General features: G+C 46.1%; 1 long non-coding RNA gene across 2 annotated transcripts in view; it reads left to right on the forward strand.

The window, feature by feature from the left end:
* The window catches only part of LOC142016631 (uncharacterized), a 505,011-nt gene that overhangs the window by 249,071 nt on the left and 233,329 nt on the right, over window positions 1-22,611 (forward strand). The window lies entirely within an intron of this gene.

Genomic DNA, 22,611 nt, shown 5'->3' on the forward strand with positions numbered 1-22,611 from the left:
CACGCTTCTCATTTCTGAGGCACATGATCTAATCTATGGAAGGGATTAAAAGGAAGTTTGTTTCATTACTATGAGGTTACTCTCATCTGCTTGGCAGAGTAGTGGCAGGTTTTCAGCATCGGAGGATGCACACTTCTTTGTGCTGGATACGGAATTTCACTGAGTTAATTTTAAAAGGAACTCACTAAATAGCCATGGCACAAGGTGAACAGCAAGCCTCAGGGCAATCTCCCTAAAGAGCAATTTAGGGAGGAGAGCACCAGAGCGTGCTTTGCAAAGAAAGCCATTATGGTACAATTTTCAAGTCCATTCCCCTGGAATTTCCAGTGCTGGAAGGCGCAGTTGCTATGCTATGGGACCATTTGAGACCCTGACTACTCTGATACCGAAGTAAAGGGAAGTAAATTGAGATTATTTAGTGAGGGGCTCGGCAATCAGTAACACATACGTAATAATACGTTCATCTCCCACACGTCCATCTGGCCTGATGACACTCCTCCCAGAGGCCACCGTGGCACATGCATTGTGTGAACCCTCTGCCAGACGCCAGGCCCCGGCAGCCCGGTGGCTCCCTCACCCTGGTGCCATTTAGGGAGGACGTGAGGAGAGGCTGAAGCTCCCCACACCAGCTTTGTCCAGGGACTCCACTTGCAGTTCCCCTCAGTCAGTGTCAGGGAGTGAGGGGAAAGTGCACACAGGCGGCTGCATTCCCCACTCTGGCTGGGAGGGTGGAGGGCAGATGAGCTGTGCACTTGGGTCTTGCTCCTGCCTGGAGACAGAAAGGGGTACAGCCAACAGCCTTGGTTTGAATTGAGGGGTCCTCAGCACCCCTACCCTCCTCCCACCTCAACACACACCAACCCCAACCCACTGCCCTGAGCCCCTCCACACCTCTTAACCATCCAACCCCCTGCCCTGAGTCCCTCCTCTCGCCCAGCCTTGACTCCAGCAACCCCCATGCAACCTCCTGCCCTAAGCCCCTTCCCACCTCCATGCTCTGAATCCTGCACCCCATGCCCCAAGCCTCCTGACCTGAGATCCTCCTCACCTCTCCAACCCTAACTCCCACACCCCAACACCTACAGCCTCCTCCCGAGCCCCCCCACACCTCCAAGACCCTCCCTGACTCCTGGACCCCCATATTCCCACTCCTTGCTTTGAGTCCTCCCCTTCCCCCCTCCCACACACACTGACATGCCTTCACCTCCCGTCTTGAGCCCTCCATACTCCACCCCATGCAAATTTCTTACAGGCACTATTGTATCACAACCTTACACACCATCCCCTTCCACCCGTGCACAGGAGGTCAGCCTAGAATGTTCCCTTCTGACCTTAAATTCTATTAATCTATTCTCCATTATCCTCAGAAGGAGCAGAGTGTAAATTAGACAGCAGCTTGAGGAGCTACTAACTTACCCTGGGGGGCCAGGCAGGGCTGTAAACATCCGCAATATATAGAGAGTGTAACTGTGGGTTAAAGCTACCATTTGTAACCTCTCTCCTTCCCTCTCTGCTCCTGCTCCAAATGCAGAAACAGAGTAACTGGGAACTGGCCTTATGCCTTTGGAATTCCTCCCACCACACTGAGGACCAGCTGGAAGCCCTTCCTCATGACAAAACAGGGATGTACCCTTTTAGAAAGGATGAAACCAACAAGCAGTGACTCCACCCCCAATCAGTTATGCAAACGTTTGGAATCTGCGGGGGGAGTGGGGGGAATCCATTGGAATTCGTTGTTCAGGGTGGGTGACTTACAGCTGTCCGGATGACAGGTGGTGAAGGGACGTAGGAAGTTTCTAACACCAAGATAATAGCACTTCTGAGGGAAGGAACTGGCTATTAATGAATGCTCAGATGAATCTGACCTCTCTCATCTAAGCTGTTTTAAAAGCGTACACTGAACCCTTTTATTGCTCTTTCAGTCAGTGTCTAAAGCCTTAGACTACATGGCAAGAACCATGCTGCTAGCCTACAGTTCTTTGTCACAATTAGGGGACTGCAACATGCTTTTACTTCTTGTGTCATTGGGCAAGCATGCTCACATAACCATGTCAAGAATTGTTTTCTAACATAGATTGCCTGAAGACTGTCTAAATAAAGTAGATGTTTATCTTTCTGAGGCACATCAGGGCATGACCTCTCTACTAACTTATAGTTAAGTTGTGTTTACAGCAGCTTTTTCCACAACATTGTGTTAACTATGTTTGTTCACAGACACCTAACACACTTATACTTTCCTTGCATCATGTGACATCATTTTCAGCGCCAAATCTGCAAAACATATCCATAAATGTGGACCCTTCCCTGGCACAGGAATTCTGTCTCTGGGTGAGTCAAGACCCCATGTGTGCAGAACTGCCTTAATGCTATACAACTATAAACTTGTAATTGGCATAAACAATTAGATGGTTGTGTGGGGGTTTATGAAATTAGGAAAACTACTATTATATCAAGCTGTCAATTAACATGTGTTAACACCTGCAATTCATGTAGGGCAGAATTAATGTGTTAAAAATATTAATGAGCATTAACACATGTTAAATGACAGCCGCAGCTTTTGACACTTCCCAGCACCTGAGGCTGTTGTACTCCAAAGCAAAGCTTCAGATGCAGAGATTGCATTGGAGTCCCAGTTTAAACTCCTAATCCTGCAAGCCCTGACTTGCAGCATGTCTGCTCAACCCAGCTGTGCTTTAGCACCCATAACAAAAAGTGTGCATGTTGATTGGAAAGTGATTTACTAGGTTCTTGGGGGGACGTGCTGGAATTAACCCTCAGAAAACTGCTGGCTTGCGGAATGATAGCCATGTGAGTCCTTTGGAGAAGGTGCAATATATTGTTGGGGGAGTTAGAGAGAGCTCTCAATAAACTTAAAGGTTGTGATTAAATTTTTCAAACAGCCTGGAGCACATCAATATCCTTTGTAATGAGGGTTAATGGAATATTATACTTCAGGCACATGCTGACAACACCCAGGTCTCAGGTAGGAGTTCCCCTTACTCCTGTCCTCACACCTAAGGGCCTGGTTCATGCTGGCTGCTGGTGCACTTTCCTGTGTCAGAAACTGGCCTTTGCCTTAGGCACAATGCCAAATAAAATCCTGGTCCTGCCATGAGAATGTCTCTTGTGGATGCCTTTTTTCCCATCCTAGGACTCTGCATGGGCCTACGTTAGCAGAGCTCATTGTAGAATAAATACTTATACGAAATTTTGTGCACTTTGAGCAAAATTGCATGCTGCAATTATTGTGCAGAGGAGACAATCACATTTGAGTAGCAAGGGGTTTTTGTTATGGTTTTATTTTGTCTTTGATGGGGGTTAAGTAGATTACTTTCAACCACAGAAGATCCATCCTAGACATACTAAACATATGTGAAACACATGGATCTTGGTATCCTTACAAGCAACAGTCACCTCATAAAGATTAAAAGCAACAGGATCAACTATCCCTAATGCTCCTCTTAGGGCAAAAAAGAAACACAATATTTATAGAACTGGGTGGAGTGATCCAATTTCTCTGCAGCATAAACTTGAGGTACAAATTGCCCTTTAAATACTCATTAAGTTATCTTTATTATTTTAGCAGGTTCGTTAAGGCATTTTAGTGATACATTTGTCAAAGAGATTCCAAATACAGTATTTTCTTTATTAGTAATGAGGTTTATGTTATCTCGACTATTGTAGACTGCTACTATTATAAAAACTGTTTCAAAATAAACTAACAAGAAGTAGTGGTGATGTTTGCTGTGGCTTATGTAAGATAAATATTAAAAAAAAACTATAAAGGGGGGAGATTGGACAGCCTTTATAAATTGTTACACTGTTTATGTAAGGATTTTTTTTAAGTGCCCAAAAAGGAAAGACGGGAAGCAGTTGTTTCCTGTGTACAAAATTTGCCTTCTCATTCACCTAAAACATTCCATTAAATAGCTGGTTACCATTCTGATTTTCTATATAAATGTTAAAGGAAAAAAAGGCAGTTTGGTTTTAAAGCGGACTGTTCCTGTCCATCTTTTGAATTTGATGGATCCATGATAAACAAGCAGTACTATAGTAAACAGAAACAAGTCAAGGTGTATTGTATTTCCAAATTCCTTTAAAACAGCTTTGAACTGTGAATCATCTTTTACACTCCTCGTTTGCAAATTTTTGATACCAAATTTGAATAGTTTCTGGTTTGCAAATTTTTGATACCAAACATGAATAGTTTCTCTAAACAGCGTTGCTTTATGTTTTTGTCACCAAAGGACAGGTTTTGGCAACACAACTTGGTAGCGTAGACAAAAACTTTGAGCAGGATGTAGGAGCAGAAGCAGGATCTCTCTACACTTCTAGAGGCAAGGTATAAATTCCAGTGCACAAAAGACATCCCTTCACCTGCATCAAACTAGCACACTGAAAATAGGGTGTAGCCAGAGCACCATGAGATGGAAAGGGACTAGTCATCTCCAGCAGGTACCTAACATCTTGGATGTACTTGGGGCAGCTACCCATTCATGCAACTGCAACATCCTGGGTATGTCTCTTTGTCAAGCTGGAATTTACAGCCCCAGCTCAGATGTACCCATGGTTGAAGTTATCCAAAGAAGCAGCACATGGATAGTGGCGGTGGAAATTTCCCTGCCCTCCTCCTGAGAGCTGTACTTGAACATGAAGAAAAAGAAATAAACGAAGGCCATTCTGGACTCCACAGAAATGCCAGAATGGGATATGCATTTTTATTGCCTATCTACCTCCAGCTGCAGGGGAGGAAGACCACAATGAACCCCATTGTGAAGAAAAGCGCCCTGTCAGGCTATCCACCCTCTCAGCCTAGAGCAATAGGTCTGAGAGATATACTGGCCACATCAATACCACCCTGTACCGTAAACCCACTGACCGCTATGCCTACCTTCATGCCTCCAGCTTCCATCCCAGACACACCACACGATCCATTGTCTACAGCCAAGCCCTAAGATATAACCGCATTTGCTCCAACCCCTCCGACAGAGACAAACACCTACAGGATCTCTACCAAGCGTTCTTGAAACTGCAATACCCACCTGAGGAAGTGAAAAAACAGATAACAGAGCCAGACGTGTGCAACAAAGCCTCTTACTACAGGACAAGCCCAAGAGAGAAACCAACAGAACACCACTAGCCATCACCTACAGTCCTCAGCTAAAAACCTCTACAGCGCATCATCAGGGATTTACAACCCATCCTGGACAATGATCCCCCACTTTCACAGGCCTTGGGAGGCAGACCAGTCCTTGCCCACAGACAACCTGCCAACCTGAAGCAAATCCTAACCAGCAACTATACATCGCACCACAGTCACTCTAACTCAGGGATCCATCCATGCAACAAACCTCGTTGCCAGCTCTGCCCACATAGCTACACCAGCAACACCATTACAGGACCTAACCAGATCAGCCACACCATCGTGGGTTCATTCAGCTGCACATCTACCAATATGATTTATGCCATCATGTGCCAGCAATGCCCCTCTGCTATATACATCGGACAAACTGGACAGTCTCTACGTAAAACTATAAACGCACACAAATCAGATATCAGAAATGGCAATATACCAAAACCCGTAGGAGAGCACTTCAATCTCCCAGGCCACACAGTAGCAGACTTAAAAGTAGCTATCCTACAGCAATGAAATTTCAGGACCAGACTCCAAAGAGAAATTTCTGAGCTACAATTCATCTGCAAATTCGACGCCCTCAGCTCAGGCTTAAACAAAGACTGTGAATGGCTGGCTAAATACAAAAGCAGCTTCCCCTCCCTTGGTGTTCACACCTCCAGATCAGCTGCTGGTAGTAAGCCTCACCCTTGCTGACTGAGCTAACCTTGTTATCCCCACCCTTGCTCTGGCTTATTTATACCTGGCCCTGCAGATTTCCAAGACCAGCATCTGATGAAGTGAGTCTGTGCTCACAGAAGCTCATGCTCAAAACTTTTCCGTTAGTCTATAAGGTGCCACAGGACCCTTCGTTGCTGTTACAGATGCAGACTAACACGGCTACCCCTCCGATACAGAGATATACTGGTGCACCAGACCAGCAAGGCAAAGCACAGTGCTGCCAGGATGTGCACACACAGGTTGGTGCCAGCAGCCTGGAAGAGCAATGCCAGGCTCTGCCTCAGGCAGCTGGTACGACATGTCAGGGTGCTGCAATCCAGTCAGCAGGAGTGTACATGCAGTACAACCCAAGCAGGAGTCCACCAGCACCCACTGCCTCTGCTGGGGTGCAGCCAGCTGGCTCTTCCCTCTCCTGCCACCTCACCCACCCAAGGCAGCCAACTTTTGAGGTCCAGCTTGGGCTCTTAGCAACTGTACATATGACAGCACTAATGCTCTGAGGTCCACATCCCGCTGGTGCTGGCTCTAACTCAGCAGCAGACGCCGAAGGGCACAGACCAAGCCACCATTCCTAGCCTGTCCCTGCTCCCCACACCTGCTGGGCAAGGGCAGCCATTTGTTCATCACCCTGTTGTGGCCGAGGTCCCACTGTGAAGAAAAGATCAAACCACTCACAGAGGCAAGGGAAGGAGGCCACTGCACTTTTTCAGCACTGAGAGTTGCCACCAAGGTCCAGGGTGCTGGAGTCCTAAAATAAGAGAAGTAATGGAAATGTATTCCAATTCTTTCCCAAAAGCCCCTCACTGGCCTTCTAGACCAGGTACTGCCTTAGACAATTTTCTGAAGACTATCTGCGTGGGAAGTGGTTGTCCCTGTGGTTTTGTCTTCACTGCAAATTAACCTTGTGCTCATGAACACAGGACATGTTCTCACACCCACACACTTCCATCAGCGTCACAGGATGGGGCAGTCAGTGTGCTCTGAGCTATAGGGTAAAACTTGAGGTAGCTTTTAATGCATGTTGCTGTCACAACGTTTATGCAGTGCAGACCTGAGCACCTACTAATTCTAGACAGTATGGTCCTTACATCCATCTCATGGGCACATATTCCTGTGTACTACTTTGCATCTTCCCGTGCTTTGACCCCTGACTGGAAGTAGTCTACCTTCATCTCTCCTTGCTCAGTATCTCTGGTCCCACCATACTTGTAGCTTCTCCAGTTTCATACACCTCTGGTGTTTGGAATAGCAAAACAATGTCCCCTGCTAAGCCTGTGGATCAGTATTCAGTCACCTGGTCATATGAACACACTAGAATCTTGGTGCAATTTCTGTCTGAAGTAAGCCAAACCCACAACACTACCACTAAAAAGAAAACTGGACTTGTGAAGGTATACCTCATCATCTGGGATCAAGCAGATGAGTCAGATGTGCAGGGAGAAGATAAGCAGGACGATGAGTGACTTTAAAAAGCATCACTGGCCCTTGGACCATACACAGGGGTCAAAAGGTTCAGTTTCAGCACTCCACCTCAGAAAGGCTGCTAACCCCTTGGCTAGACCACCCCTGACAGGGGTTTATCTAACCTGCTGTTAAAAATCTCCAGTGATGGAGATTCCATTACCTCCCTAAGCAATTTATTACAACGTTTAACCTGGCAGTTAGGAAGTTTTTCCTAGTGTCCAACCTAAACTGCAAAAAGGTAGGTGTAAGCCCATTACTTCTTGTCCTATCCTCAGAGGCCAAGGAAAGCCATTTTTCTCTCTCCTCCTTGTAACACTCACCAACTATTCTACCTTTTTTCACCATCACCACCACCTCACACAATCATGTACCTGATCTCGCACAGCGCCTGATACACAGAGCCAGATGTTCTCTGGGTGGCAGCCCTTCCCAGAGGAGAGGTCCAGGGGACACCCTTTGCCCCCACCTTTACCTTTTAGCTTTTTCTAGGCATAGACCTGAGGGCTGCTCCCATTTCCTCCTGTTCTGAGGTGATGTCAGTCTCAGAGAGTAGGACTGCTTTCCTCGCATATCCCTCATGACAAATTCAAGTACCCTACATATACGTGTAAACTTCTTAACAGGCCTGAGTCAGACTCACACTTCCATATGCTAGGACCTCCCCCATATGGGGAAGTTCTACCAGTTACACCCCTGTAGCTAGAGAAGTGTAGTGTTATACCAGTTTTTCTCTCACACACACACAGGATACGTCTACACTAGAGTTATTCTGGAATAGTTTATTCCAATTATTATTCCAGAATTATGCACCCAAGCTGCAGGGAAACCCTGAAATAAGCAAAAAACTTATTCCAAAATAGAGTGACCACATATAAGAGACCACATTTCTAAGCAGAACCCCTTGAAGCACTGTTTCGGGGCTCTAATCCGAAGTACTGGCTACATCTACCCTAGCCCCTACCTTTTAGAAGGGGCATGGTAATAAGCAAGTTTGGAAGATGCTAATGAGGCACTATCACTAACATGATAGCAACTGCACATGATTCAAAAGCACCTCATTAGCGTCTTCCCAACTTGCTTATTACCATGCCCCTTCCAGAAGCAGGGGGGGGTGGGGGGCTAGTGTAGATATAGCCCCTATGTCTAAACAGCAGCATTATTTCAGAATAAGCTATTCCGGAATAGTTCATTTTGAAGTAGCTCCTATTCACTATCTATATAGCCCCTCTGCCAAAATACCTGTTTCAAAATAGGTGCTATTCCTCACAGAATGAGGTCTACAGAATTCAAAATAAGCAGGCCACTATTTTGAAATTATTTATTATTTATTCCAAAATAACTTCGCTGTGCTGACATACCCAGAGAATGTTTTTTTTCAGCTTATCTTAACCCTCTCCCAAGTGGCATAAACTAACTTCCCTTCTTAAGATGGAATAAGAATGTAATCCTTGGGTAATCCCAATGTGAACAATATCTATTTAAAGTTACTGCATAGGTTATATCAAAAGAGCTTTCCCATGTAGACAAGGCATGGAAACCCATACAAGCTAAAATAAGACGTCTAATTCCCATAGCCTTCAGGATCATGAAATTAATTTAGATTTCCAAATAAATAAGTAATCAATCCATTGACACATTAGTCACAATCTCAAAGCAAGACAGTTAGCCTCTTCAGTTACTCAGTCAACAATGTATACTTTGGATCTGAAATTAAACAACACTATAACAAGCAGTAAGCAGCCAGCATGCTTGATCTACATTTATTGTGCTAGGATCTGATATTAACCCATCAATATTCCACAAACCAACCAACCATCCATAAGTCACTTTTCTGATTAAATCACGTCATTTGACTTATTAATATCAGAAACAAACTTGCTGTCTTTTCCCCCCAGATTCTACATTTTGAGAGAGAGTTAGGGTTGGGATTACACAATTTAACAAATACTTAGAATAACTACAGTACTTACTTTCTTTTTTCTTTTTTTTACTGCTTTTTTGTTTTGATACTTATTATTGTAAGTAAAGGTATATGTCACACATCTTAAGTACTTACAATAATAATATTTTCTTATTTGTCCAAAAATTGTTTTACAATGAAATAAAAACTGCACAGGACAGGAGTTCCTTGGAACCATAGCATTCATAATCAAGTGCCTAGCCAGCACTTCAATGGCAAAGTTAATTAACTTGTTAGCTATTAATGTAACCAACAAATTAGCTATAGGGACTGCTGCGGAGGAGCTCCAAGTCCTAAATCTGGTCATTTCAAATTTAGAAAGACCACGGGATTACAACCAATGTTGAATTAATATGCTGATCTTTAGGAATATTTTAAACACTTGGATAATTGTCTTTAAATGTAAAAGAACAGGATTTCTTTAAAATGCCCTTATCAATGGGTGTGGCACATTACAGTGAAAAGATGTTTGTTGAAATGGGGCTGGGCCATGAAATAGGCAGTTGATTAACTGGAAAGCAAGGAGCCTTGGGCGAAATGACCTTTAGAGTGAAAGACAACCAATATGCAAAATTTAGACAAATTTATAGCAGACTTTGCTGGATCTAAGTTATAACTTTAAATAGAAATTAAATTATCAGTTCTTCCAAATATTTTATGGTACTGTCAAACCAGCAAGTGCAAAGCAGTCTCTTGGCAGTCACTCGATAACAAGTAGGACATCTTCAGATGTCACCCTCCTATCTGTGAGACCTTTGATGGCTGATCAGCCTGACTCTGGAGCCACAGATCTTATCACAGAAGGGGAGGTGTTGGTAGCTGTTGAAGGGGTGCAAAGCAGCTTTTGATGCTCTTTTCTTCTTCTTTACCTCTCCTTATCTGCACTGCAGTGAGACCTCTAAAACTTTGCCATCCCCTCACCAAATTACTGTTCACCACTGGGGGATGGGCTTAGGCAAGGTTCCCTAAGTGTCAACACCGATGCCGCACTTTTGATGCCACACTTTTTCATGTGTGCTTTCAGAATGTCCTTACATAGCTTCTGCTGGCCCCTCAACACTCCTCTGTCCTTCCTCCATCTTGGAAAACAGAATCTGTTTTGGGAGGTGCTGATCAGACATCCAAATCATGTGACCAGTCCAACAAAGTTGTTGACGAATGATAATGGCTTTGATGTTTCACATTCAACTCTTCAGGGCACTAGTGTTCATGCGTCTTTCCTCCCAACATGTATTTAGGATTCTCCTGAGGCAGCGTTGATGATATTGTTTAAGTGCCTGCAACTGATGCTTGTATGTTGTCTAGGTTTTACATACGTACTGTAGTGTTGGAACAACCACTGCACGACATATAAGCAGCTTTGTCTTGGGATAGATGTCCCAGTTCTCAACAACCCTTTGTCTCAGGTGGTCAAAAGCACAGCTTGCAGAGCTCAGACAATGCTGGATTTCCGCATCATGTTGACTTTAGCAGAAAGGTCACTTCCAAGGTATGGGCAGTGCTCCACATTTTTCAGCATTTTACCTTCAATAGAAGGTCCAAGCGATTGTCCCATCAGTGAGGGTTGGTGGAGCACCTTGGTCTTTTTGATGTTCAGTGCGAGGCAAAGATTCTCTTATGCTTCAGTGAAGGCACTTCAGAGGGTCTCAAAGGCTGTTTCTAACACAGGCCACTTCCTTCAGACGTGGCTTGCTAATACATGGAGCAAAAGATGTTAATGAGGCATGGATGCAAACTCCCCGTGCCTCATTAGCATAACGTCACGCGATTTGGAGTCCAGAAGACCGTTCTTCCAGACTCCAAAATGCCGTTGTAGAAACATGGCCCCTGGGGGGGCTTCCAGAAGGACGTGCTTCTTCCAGAGGCCCCTTTTTTCCCCAAAAGCTTTCAGGAAGAAGGGGCCTCTGGAAGACCTTTCTTCTGGACTCCAAAACACCGTGTAGAAGTGCGGCCCCCGGGGGGGACTGCCGGAAGGACGTGCTTCTTCCGGACTCCAAATCACATGACATTATGCTAATGAGGCGTGGGGAATTTGCATCTGCACCTCATGAGCATCTTGAGCGCCCTGTGTAGAAACAGCCAAAGGCTGCAGGAGAAAGATCAGCAAGTGGAATGGGGACAATCACTAGCCAAATAATGGGTCTTTTTACTGCCTTTTCTCCTAATTTTGTCATGTCTCATGATACTTAGTGTCTTCCTTATTGCCCCAGCTCCTGTAGTCATGGATATCAGATGTCATGATTTCAGCCATCTTCATTCTTAAAGAAAAGTAAGATTTTAGCTAGCTGCACAGAAAGCTTCAGAATGTGATCCCAGTGTATCCTAAAGGCTATAAAGAGAAAACCAAAACCATTATTTTTATACAATCTCATAATTTTGCATGATTTTGACTCACGATCTTTGAACATTTGGAGCTGGCAATGCCGTTTATTGAACAAGAAAATTGTGGCAGTGTAAACACTGCTAGGCTACCATGGATTCATACAAAATCAGTCTGATACTCTCTACTCCAGGGCAACACCCTGGCATCCCCGCGTTCATTAAAGTGATTGGATTCTGATATGGTTATGATATAATTATATGTTTTGAAAAAAGTACAGCTTGCGAGATTGTTTTAGAAGTCTTGATCTGTTGAACATTAATATTCTGTTGGATTGTATTTGAAGTTATACAGTTTGCTTTCTATGTGTTATTGAAATACATTGAGAGGTTGGGAACACCCAACTATGGTCTCAACCCTGAAAATGCCAGACAGTATTGATGGTTTATTAAAGGAATTCCACACTTCCCAGGACTATCATAGGATCGTGTACTATGAAGACTTCTCACAGGGGTCAGAAACAAAGGACACTGTTTGACGCCTCTCATTGATCTTTCCAGCAAGATGGAGGAACCTCTAAAACAGGCAAGTGACATCACTGCTTCGTCTTCGCTCCCCTCACAACTCAACACCTGGACACATGTCTGAAGGACAAAAGACTGAACTGGGGAAGGGTCCCAGGGTAAAATAGCTTTCCTGCTTGCATACCGGTGATCTATGGACCTGCTTTTCTCTTCTAGAAAGCTGAGACACCGCTTGGTTCAAATCCTGTCTCCACTGTAAAACTCAGACTGCATTTTATTTCTTCAGTAATCACTTTGATCTTCATGCTTACTACTTATAAGCACTTAAAATCTGTCTTTCTGCAGTTAGATTTTTGTCTAAAACATTGTGTTACTTGAAGTGTGTGGGAAATCTACTCAGCGACCACAGCTGGTGCATGTCCTCTTCACTTTGTGGGAGGGGTGAACTGAATAATAGATTTGAATTGGTCCAAGGCACGATACACACCCACATCTCCTAGAACTGGAAGGGACCTTGGGAGATCATTTAGTTCAGTCCCCTGCCCTCTTGACAGGATCAAGCACCATCCCTGGCATCTATTTGCCCCAATCCCTAAATGGCCTTCTCAAGGATTGAATTTACAACCCCGGGTTTAGCAGGCCAATGCTCAAACCACTAGATACAGCTCCTGGGTCCTAGGCTGGAGAGAGTCATCTAGAGCCTACCTATTGTAAATTCATGACTAGCCGGCAAAAGCATTCATGTAACTCCTCTGAGTGTGGAGAGCTGGACCTGAAGGAATCTGCAGCTTGTCCCAGAAACACAGTCTGAGAGGGAGTCCAGCCTGCTAAGACAGAGGGCTCACGGGTACACGAGGTTGCACCCCAGAGAACCCATTGCATGCTGTGCCCTGCCCCACCCCACCCCCACTCGAATGCACAGACATCTCACAAAACAGGGTGACCTGGCAACAAAATGGCTGATGAAATTCAATGATGAATTAATGCAAATTTGAAAACACAATGCCAACTATACGTACAAATTGATGAGGTCTAAATGGCTGTTGCCTCTCAACAAAGAGTTCTCTGAAAACATCCTCTCAGTATGCAATGGCATTAAAAAAAGTTAACAGTGTTAGGAACTGTTAAGAGTGGGATAAAGTAATAAAACAGAATATCACAATGGTCTGGAATAAACTGGTGGTACATCCACACTTCAAATACTTCATGCAGTTCTGGTTGACCCATCTCAAAAATGTATATTAAAATGCAAAAGGGTGAAGAAATGAGCAACAAAAATGCTTAGCGCATGGGACAGCTTCCACAGGAGGCGGAACTGTAAAAGACCAGGGCTTTTTTTGTGGTGGTACGTGCTGGTACTGTGTACTGGCACCTCCTCGCCAGGGTTCCCGCAGCCTCCACTGGCCAAGCAGCAGTGCAGGGGTGGGAACCAGAGCTCCTGCCAGCCCCACAGCAGCCTCCACCACCCCTCTGGCAGCTGTGGGAACCTGGGGGCATGGAGAACGGAAGAGAAGCCATACTGGCTACCTCTTTTTCACAAGAAAAGCACTGGAAAAGACAGGTTTTTCATTCTTAGAAGGAGACAAATAAGGAAGGATTTAATAGAGGTCAAACAGGGTGGAAAAAGCAAATAAGGAAATGTTATTTACTCTTTCAGATAACAAGAAGCAGGGGTCACTCCATGAAATTAACAGGCAGTAGGTTGAAAACACGTAAGAGGAAATACTTCACACAATGCACAGTTGAGCCTAGTGGCTTGCTAGGCAAGGCTGAGAGTTGAGAACTTCTTAATGAGGCTTTGATTCCCAAGGATTTCAGCACCCATCAATCCTTAACCCCAGGACAGGGCTACTCAGGGAGACCAAAGCTTTAAAGCCGCAATACAGTAAACCCTCGAGTTATGGGGGAGTTGCATTCCTGCAACCCCTGTGTAATTCAATTTTTTGTGCAAGTTGTGGGGAGATGGGAACCAGGCTGCCACTTGGTGCCTGGCTCCCCTGGGCATGCAGGAGCCAGGAAACTGACGGTCAGTTTCCCAGGTCCTGCAAGTGGCAGGAAGCTGACAACCAAGCGGCAGCCTGGCTGCCAGCTCCCCTCTCCTTGCAGAGCTGGGAAACTGACCAGGACAACAGCCTTGACCAATTTCCTGTCTCCAGCCAGTGGAGGGGAAGAGGGAACCAGGGGCTCCCTTCCACTCTTTGGAGCCAGGAAACTGACCAGGGATGCTGCCCTGTTTTATCTCCCGGCTCTGCAAGAGGAGGGGAGTCAGGCTGCCGCCTGGTTCCCAGATCTCCACTGCTCCTGGGACCGGGAGACCACTCCTGTCAGGGACAGCAGCCTGACTCTTAGCTGCCTCCCCTGACAGGAGCAGTTTCCTGCTTCTGTCGGGGTGACAGTCACATTAACCCAAGACACATGCAACTTGGTTGCACGTATCTTGACGGTTGACTGTACGTTCACTACTCACCACATGTGGAGAAGAGGACATGACATTGTGGCTAGTGCATGCATACCTAACTCACGAGACAGGAGTGGACAACCCTCAGCTCCTGGAGTCTTTAATGAGGCTCCTCCTGAGAGCCGCACACCAGTGGAAAAAGCATGTAGCAGCAGCTCCAGCAGCAGCCCCGGCAGCTCTGGTGACTCCCCGGCATTGGATTAGTGAACAGAATGTTGGGGATAATTAAGACAGTGATAGATAATAAGACAGTAGTAGTAGGCATCCTTCAGTCTGCATAGACTATGGATCACGCCCTTTATAGTTTCAATTGAGGACTTCATTTACAGCATCTACTGCGACTACGAAGACCCACACGAGAGAGTGACAGCCCTTGCTGCATCTCTTGCAGATGTGGTGGGTGTCTGGCAAGTCCTTATTGTGCTTTCTGTGCGCTCGCTTCTCCTCTGCTAGCTGTCTGATCTTCAACTCGCCCTTCTGAAGGCCCTTGTGTAACCCCTGCCTCCATCTGCTGCGGTCGTCTGCTAGTTTTTCCCAGTTGTCCAGCTCGATGTCTACCTCTCTGAGGTCTCTCTTGCAGACATCTTTGTAGCACAGCTGGGGGCATCTGGGAGGTCTTTTGCCAGAGGCTAGCTCACCATACAGGATGTCTTTTGGAATCCTTCCATCATTCATCCTGTGGATGTGGCCAAGCCAGCGGAGCTGACGCTGCCTGAGGAGGGTGTGCATGGTTGGGATTCCAGCTTGTTCGAGGACAGCAGTGTTGGTCACTCTGTCCTTCCATAATATTCCAAGGATGCTCCTGAGGCAGCGCAAGTGGAAGATGTTCAGCCTCTTTTCCTGCCGGGCATACAGGGTCCAAGTCTTGCTGCCATAAAGGAGGGTGCTGAGGATGCAGGCTCTGTAGACTTGCATTTTGGTGTGAGTGTGTACAGCTTGTTGTTATTCCACACTCTCTTGCTGAGTCTGGACAGAGTTGTGGCTGCTTTTCCGATCCTCCTATTTAGCTCAGTGTCCGACGCCAGGGTGTCAGTGATGGTGGACCCGAGGTAAACGAACTCGTGGACGACCTCTAACGTATAGTTGTCAATGCTGATTGATGGGGATTCAGCAACATCCTGACCGAGTACGTTTCTCTTCTTTAGGCTGATGGTAAGCCCAAAGTCCTTGCACGCTTTGGAGAACCGATCCAGCAGATTTTGAAGCTGGTCTTCTGTGTGAGACACTACAGCAGCATCGGCTGCGAACAGCATGTCTCTGATGAGGACTTCCCGCACCTTAGACTTAGCTTTCAGCCTTGCAAGATTAAACAGTTTCCCATCAGATCTTGTGTGCAGCAAGATGCCCTCTGTTGAAGATCCAAAGACATGCTTCAGGAGGAGCACGAAGAAGATCCCGAACAATGTTGGAGCAACCACGCACCCTTGTTTGACGCCGCTCCTGATTCTGAAAGCATCCAATAATGCGCCGTCATATTGGATGGTTCCTCTCATGTCTTCGTGGAACGACTGGATCATCTTGAGTAACCGTGGAGGACATCCTATCTTGTGGAGCAGTTTGAACAGACCATCCCTGCTGACCAAGTCAAAGGCCCTGGTCAGGTCGATGAAGGCTATGTAGAGTGGCTTCCTCTGCTCCCTGCACTTCTCCTGCAGCTGCCTTAGAGAGAAGACCATGTCAACAGTAGACCTCTCTGCACGGAATCCGCACTGTGATTCGGGGTACACCCTCTCAGCAATCTTCTGTAGTCTGCCAAGGATGACGCAAGCGAACAGTTTACCAGTGACGCTTAGGAGGGAGATTCCACAGTAGTTGTTGCAGTCGCTTCTGTCTCCTTTGTTCTTATACAATGTTAGCGTCGCGCATATCCTGTGGAACCTCACCCTCTTTCCAGCACAGGCACAGTAGCTCATGTAGGGGTTCCAGGAGTGTGTCCGCAGCACACTTGATTACCTCTGGTGCTATACCATCCTGGCCAGGGGCCTTTCCTGCTGCAATGCTGTCGATGGCTCTCGTCCGTTCATCCACAGTCGGTTCTTGATCCAGTTCGTCCATTGCTGGTATGAGCTCGACGGCATCGAGGGCTGCGTCAACCACAACGTTCTTGCATGAGTACAGCTCATTGAGTAGTGCTCAATGGACAGCGTCTCCTTGAACTGTGCACGTACCACAATCTGTGCATCACAAACACATTCTTCCAAACGAAGCCACAGCACAGAGTGTCGTGGAGACACCCACGCTCGAAGCACTGGCATCAACTAGACGTGGTCATCACTAGGCATAATAACCTCAAAAACATCCTTCTGACACGCAGCTATCATAGTGCTGACTGTGATACAGATCACTCGCTAGTTTGCTCCAAGCTCAAGCCGAGACCCAAGAAGCTGTGCCGCTCTAAACCTGCTGGAAGGCCCCGCATTGACGCCAGAAAGACCGCAAACTCAGAGAAAGCTGAAAAGTTCAGAGAGACCCTCCAGGAAAATCTGCGCAGTGGCCCCAGGGGTGCCGATGTGACATCCAAATGGCAACATCTGAGGGATACAGTTTACAACACGGCCTTGTCAGTGTTTGGAAGAAGAGCTAGAAACACGAACGACTGGTTCGAAGCTAACTCCGATGAGATGATTCCAGTCAGTGAAAAGAAGCGCGCTGCACTCCTGGAGTACAAATGCTCACCGAGCCAGAGTACCCAGCAAGCACTTAGAGCAGCCAGAATAACAGTACAGCAGACAGCCAGGCACGGTGCCAACAACCACTGGCTCCAGCTATGCAGCAGCATCCAGACCTGTGCTGACTTTGGTAATCTCAGAGGAATGTATGAGGGTATGAAGAAGGCATTAGGACCCACCCAGAACAAGATGGCACCTCTGAAATCCAAATCTGGTGAAGTCATCGCTGACAAAGCCAAACAGATGGAGCGCTGGGGATAATAAGACAGAAAGTATCTTATTGCCTCTATATAAATCTATGGTATTCCCACATCTTGAATACTGTGTGCAGATGTGATTGCCTCAGCTCAAGAGAGACATATTGGAAATGGAAAAGGTTCAGAAAAGGGCAACAAAAATTATTAGGGTATGGAAGAGGTTTTGTATGAGAAGAGATTAGTAAGACTGGGATTTTTCAGCTTGGAAGAGAAAATTTAGGGGGATGTAACCCCTCTGCCTGGAAAGACAGATAATTACATATATGAGACTCTCTGGGACACTGTAGAGTGGTCTGCTCTCCCTGGCGATCTCCTTCTACCAGGTTAGGAGTTCCTCTGCATCCCTCCAGCACAGAACCAGCTTCAACCCCCACCCAGTGACCCGGGAAATTCATGCACCACCCCTGGGTGCCTCCAAGAGGCAATGCTTTCCCACTCACAAGCACGGAGTCTGAATGCAGAAAGAATCTTTTAATAAAAGTGGGGGAAGTAACATGACATTAATTTCAGAAACCACCACAAACAGGGTTCATAAACAAAGCCTTGAGTAAAAGTTCAACCCCTGGTAGATTGGACAATGTCCTCTTCCTGTCAGGTTATTAAGTCCAGTCACCCAAATGTCACCTTCCCATGCCCAACCTTCTGCACCCCTCTCCGGTTGCTACCCTTGGTCAGGGCAGACCCAGAGGCCAGGGCTGCCTCTGCAGAGTTCACCTCCCATTCTGAGCAGGGGAAGTAAAGCAGCACCTTACGTCACTTGCCACTCACCATTTGCCTGCTTACTATTCACCACCACCCTGCTAGCCACTCATTGCAGCGCCAGTGCAACGCTGCTCATGTCGGCCTCCCTGTTGCTCCCACCAGCCTCGTTTGTTGCTCCTGATGGCCACACCACCAGCCACCTGCTCATTACTTCCACCAATTTGCAATAGATTTAGCTCTGGGCAAAGCCCAGTGATTTCAACTCTTAAGCCTAAAGCACAGTCCAGCCACAAACAGTCTCCAGGATCCACTGGAGTAAATTTAACACAATTAGGGCTGCCAATATAAAAAAAGAGGACACCCCTGAGAGGGCGCATATCTGTATCAGTATCTACCAGCTCTCGTTGTATTAATGTGTTACAGCATATATAACACATTAATGCAATGTGAGTTGGCAGATACTGATACAAATATGCTCCCTCTCAGGGGTGTCCTCTTGTTTGAAAGAGGAAATATGGTAACCCTAAAATAATAAGAGACTCCTCTTGCAGCTGGTTTGAGCTCTGTCATTGAACAGTGTCGAGAAACAGGCTGAACCAGTCTTACAGCTTACACCTGGAGGGCACACAGGCTGCTGGCTCAAATCCTGCCCTCCCCCTCTTGTGGCACAGAGTTCTGGCAAATGTCCCTTGTTCTTCCAAGGTTGTTTAAACTCTGACAGCATCTCTCCTTATGAAACACAGGCCGTGCCTACACTAGCCCCAAACTTCGAAATGGCCATGTAAATGGCCATTTCGAAATTTACTAATGAAGTGCTGAAATACATATTCAGCGCCTTATTAGTATGCGGGCGGCCGCGGCACTTCAAAATTGACGCAGCTCGTCGCCGCGCAGCTCATCCCAACAGGGCTCCTTTTCAAAAGGACCCTGCCTACTTCGAAGTCCCCTTATTCCCATCTGCTCACAGGAATAAGGGGACTTCGAAGTAGGCAGGGTCCTTTTGAAAAGGAGCCCCGTCGGGATGAGCCACGCCAATTTCCAAGTGCTGTGGCTGCCCGCATACTAATGAGGTGCTGCATATGTATTTCAGCACTTCATTAGTAAACTTCGAAATGGCCATTTACATGGCCATTTTGAAGTTTGGGGCTAGTGTAGACACGGCCACAGTCTGTCTTTTCTGTATTTCCACAAGAACTGCAAGCACTGATGATCCCACTTCACAACCCCTGTGTTTATCATACATAATTTGTGGTCTCACAATAACCAAATTGGCTACAATAGGCAAAACACTACTGCATCAGTTGAGTATCTAGCAGATCTAAGCACACAGGAGCAAACTGTATTTGCATATGCACACCACCCAGAGTTTTTCAGCCATTCCAGCAACCTGAAATGGAAGCAGTCCTTCATACTCTGCTTACAGGTGGATATAATTAAGGTCAAATGATGACTGGCAAACAGAAAGTAGATAAGAAAGTGCTATTTACTCCTCATAAAGGAAGAAGTAGGGGCACCAAATGAAATTAATAGGCAGCAGATTTAAAACAAACAAAAGGAAGTATTTTTTCCACACACCTCACAGTCCATCTATGGACTCTTCGCCAGATGTTGTTGTTAAGGCCAAGGTTACAAAAAGAATAAGATAAATTCATGGATGAGGAGGGATAGTGTCCCTAGCTTCTGTTTGCCAGAAGCAGGGAATGAACAACATGGACTGGACCACTTGATGAATACCTGTTCTGTTCATTCCCTCTGGAATGGTATTTGGCATTGCTGCTGTTGGGCTAGATGAATCTTTGGCCTTACCTCGTATGGTCATTTTTATTTATGTCATGAAGGCCAAAAGTGTAACTGAGTTTTTAAAAAAAAAAAAAAAAAAAAAAAAAAAGAATTAGAGCTGGTCATGCAGGATAGGTCCACCAATGGCTATAAGCCAAGATGGTCAGATGTCTGGCTCTTGATGTCTCTCCTCTGACTGCCAGAGCTGGGCCTGGACAGTAGAATACGATAGTGGTTTTGAACCACTGTGCCACGGCACTCTGATGTGCTGTGAGAACTGTCCAAGTGTGCCATCAATTTCAACTCGCGATGGCTCTTTGCAGCGCCATCTTGAGGGGAAATGCTGACCTTGCAGGACACACTTTGTGTCAGGAGGCAGCTGAAATACTGTGTCCTGGCCCAGACAAGTTGGCAGGGAACCAGCTCTCACTCCACGGTGTGGCAAGAGGGGAGGGTGGGAGCCTGTCATAGCTGGGATGCAGTTTAAATGCAATGTCCTGGCTCGAATGGGCAGGTGGTGAGGGGAGCCTGTTCTCAGTGGTTACTTGTTTACTCAACATCCCTAGTGTGGTGTTGAGCAGATTTTGAAAAATGCATGTTTGCTCTCTGTCAAAGATGGTGTCTTCTGTGGTGGATTTGAAACTACTGCATTTGATCCTTGCTTAGCTTGCGTGCACTACTGTCTTGTAGGTGGACTACTAGATGGACCTTTGGCCTGACCTAGTATGGTCATTTTTATTTCTTGTATTTATTTTAAACCTTTCTAGTAAGACCACAAGCACAGCAAAGGTACATACAGGTAACATCCATGAGCAATCAATTCAGCTGAGAAAAGAGGGTGTTCCATGGATGCGTGTGTCTCACTGAAGAGCGCCATGTTACTGAAAAGGTTGGGAAACACAGGAGTAAAGATCACTCCATGGTCCTGTTCCAGTCATACCCTCTGAGGTATCTGGCCTCAGCCACCATTGGATGGCAGGATACTGGGCTAGATGGAGCATTGATCTGGCCCAGTTTGGCCATCGGAGCCGTCCCATCCATAGGATGAGGTGAGGCAGCCGCCCCAGGCCCTGCGCTTTTGAGGGCCCCACAGTGACTGCCTCAACCATCCTATGCATGGGAGCGAGGTGTTACCTGGGGCAGGGGCAACTGGAGGCAGCAGCAAGTACAGGGGTTTCCCTCTCCCTGGCCTCCCCCTGACCCACCACTCACACTGTGGAGCAAGTGGCAGCTCACTCTGCTCTGCCGCTGCCTCCCAGCCCAGAGCCCCATTTCTCCACGGGTGGCTTGGAGGCCTCTACTCCCAGCCACACATGGAGAAGCAGGTCACCAGCCGGGGAGGCAGTGGCAAAGAGTTGCATGGTGAGTGGGGGTGGGAGTGGGAGGCCAGGGGAAAGCAACCCCCTGCAGCTGCTGCAATCCACTGCCTGCCCACTGCCCTAGGTAATCTCCAGCACACCTGGCCAGAGAGGGGACCAGAGGTCAGGGTGAGAGCGGAGCAGGGAAGGGGAGGTGCATGTAGCATGGGTGAGGTGTTGCCCCAGGCCATGGCCCCTCAGGATGGCCCTGGTGGCTATTCTTATGCTTTTATAAATACACAATATTTAGCAAGATTGAGGTTTTGAGAGATTTATGTATCTGAATAATTACTGTCATGACCGACATTTGAAAAATACATCCTAGAACTTGGATTGAATATAAAATACAGGGCGCTCCTACACTGATGAAATTGGATGTATTTATTCTTTAATTAAATCTAACCATATAAAATGGTCTTAAGTAGATTTGAAATCTGATGTGTTGGACCCCATGTAGTTTGTCTTTAATGTTTGTGAGTTCAATTACTGGTTTTGAAAAATAATAAGTCATTGCAACCCTGATGCTATATTTATTTATTCAGGATCTAGGCCTATGTTAAGATTAGGCCTGCCTTAATTGTACTAAAACTATAAGCAATCTTAGATACAAGCTATTGAAATTTATGATTATCTATCTCTCTGGCATTTGAATGCAGCAAAGCTGTAAGGAGGAAAAACAAAATATATTTGCAATATTTTAACTGTGAAGGAATCAGCCTCTTGCTTCTGAGCCAGTTAAACCAGAAAACTTCTGTGAAACTTAAGACATTTTTATCCATGTTAGATTTCTAGTGGAGTTATACAAACTGTACTAGAAAACAAGATGCATCATTTGGAGACAAAACCTTCCAGCTCTCTTTATACATGACTCATTGAGAGAAAATAATTGTAATAAAAAGAACAAGAAGTCTTGTGGACCTCACAGATAGATATTTTGGAGCATAAGCTTTCGTGGGCAAAGACCCGCTTCTTCAGATGCATTTTGAGTGAGCTGAGTCAGATGCATCTGATGAAGCGGGTGTTTGCCCACGAAAGCTTATGCTCCAAAATATCTGTCTATGAGGTGCCACAAGACTACTTCTTGTTCTTGAAGCTACAGACTAACACGGCGACCTCTCTGATACTTGTAATAAAAAGGTAGCTCAAAAGGCAGAGCTCACTTTAGGAGCTAGTAGCACCTGTAACTGATTTCTTGGGCACAAGTGTAGATAGTGAAACAAACTCAAGAGTCATTTCTGCTTTTTTTCTCTGCACATCATAGCCCTG

This window comes from Carettochelys insculpta, chromosome 8 (genome assembly GCF_033958435.1).
Source record: "Carettochelys insculpta isolate YL-2023 chromosome 8, ASM3395843v1, whole genome shotgun sequence".
Taxonomy (NCBI): Eukaryota; Metazoa; Chordata; order Testudines; family Carettochelyidae; genus Carettochelys; species Carettochelys insculpta.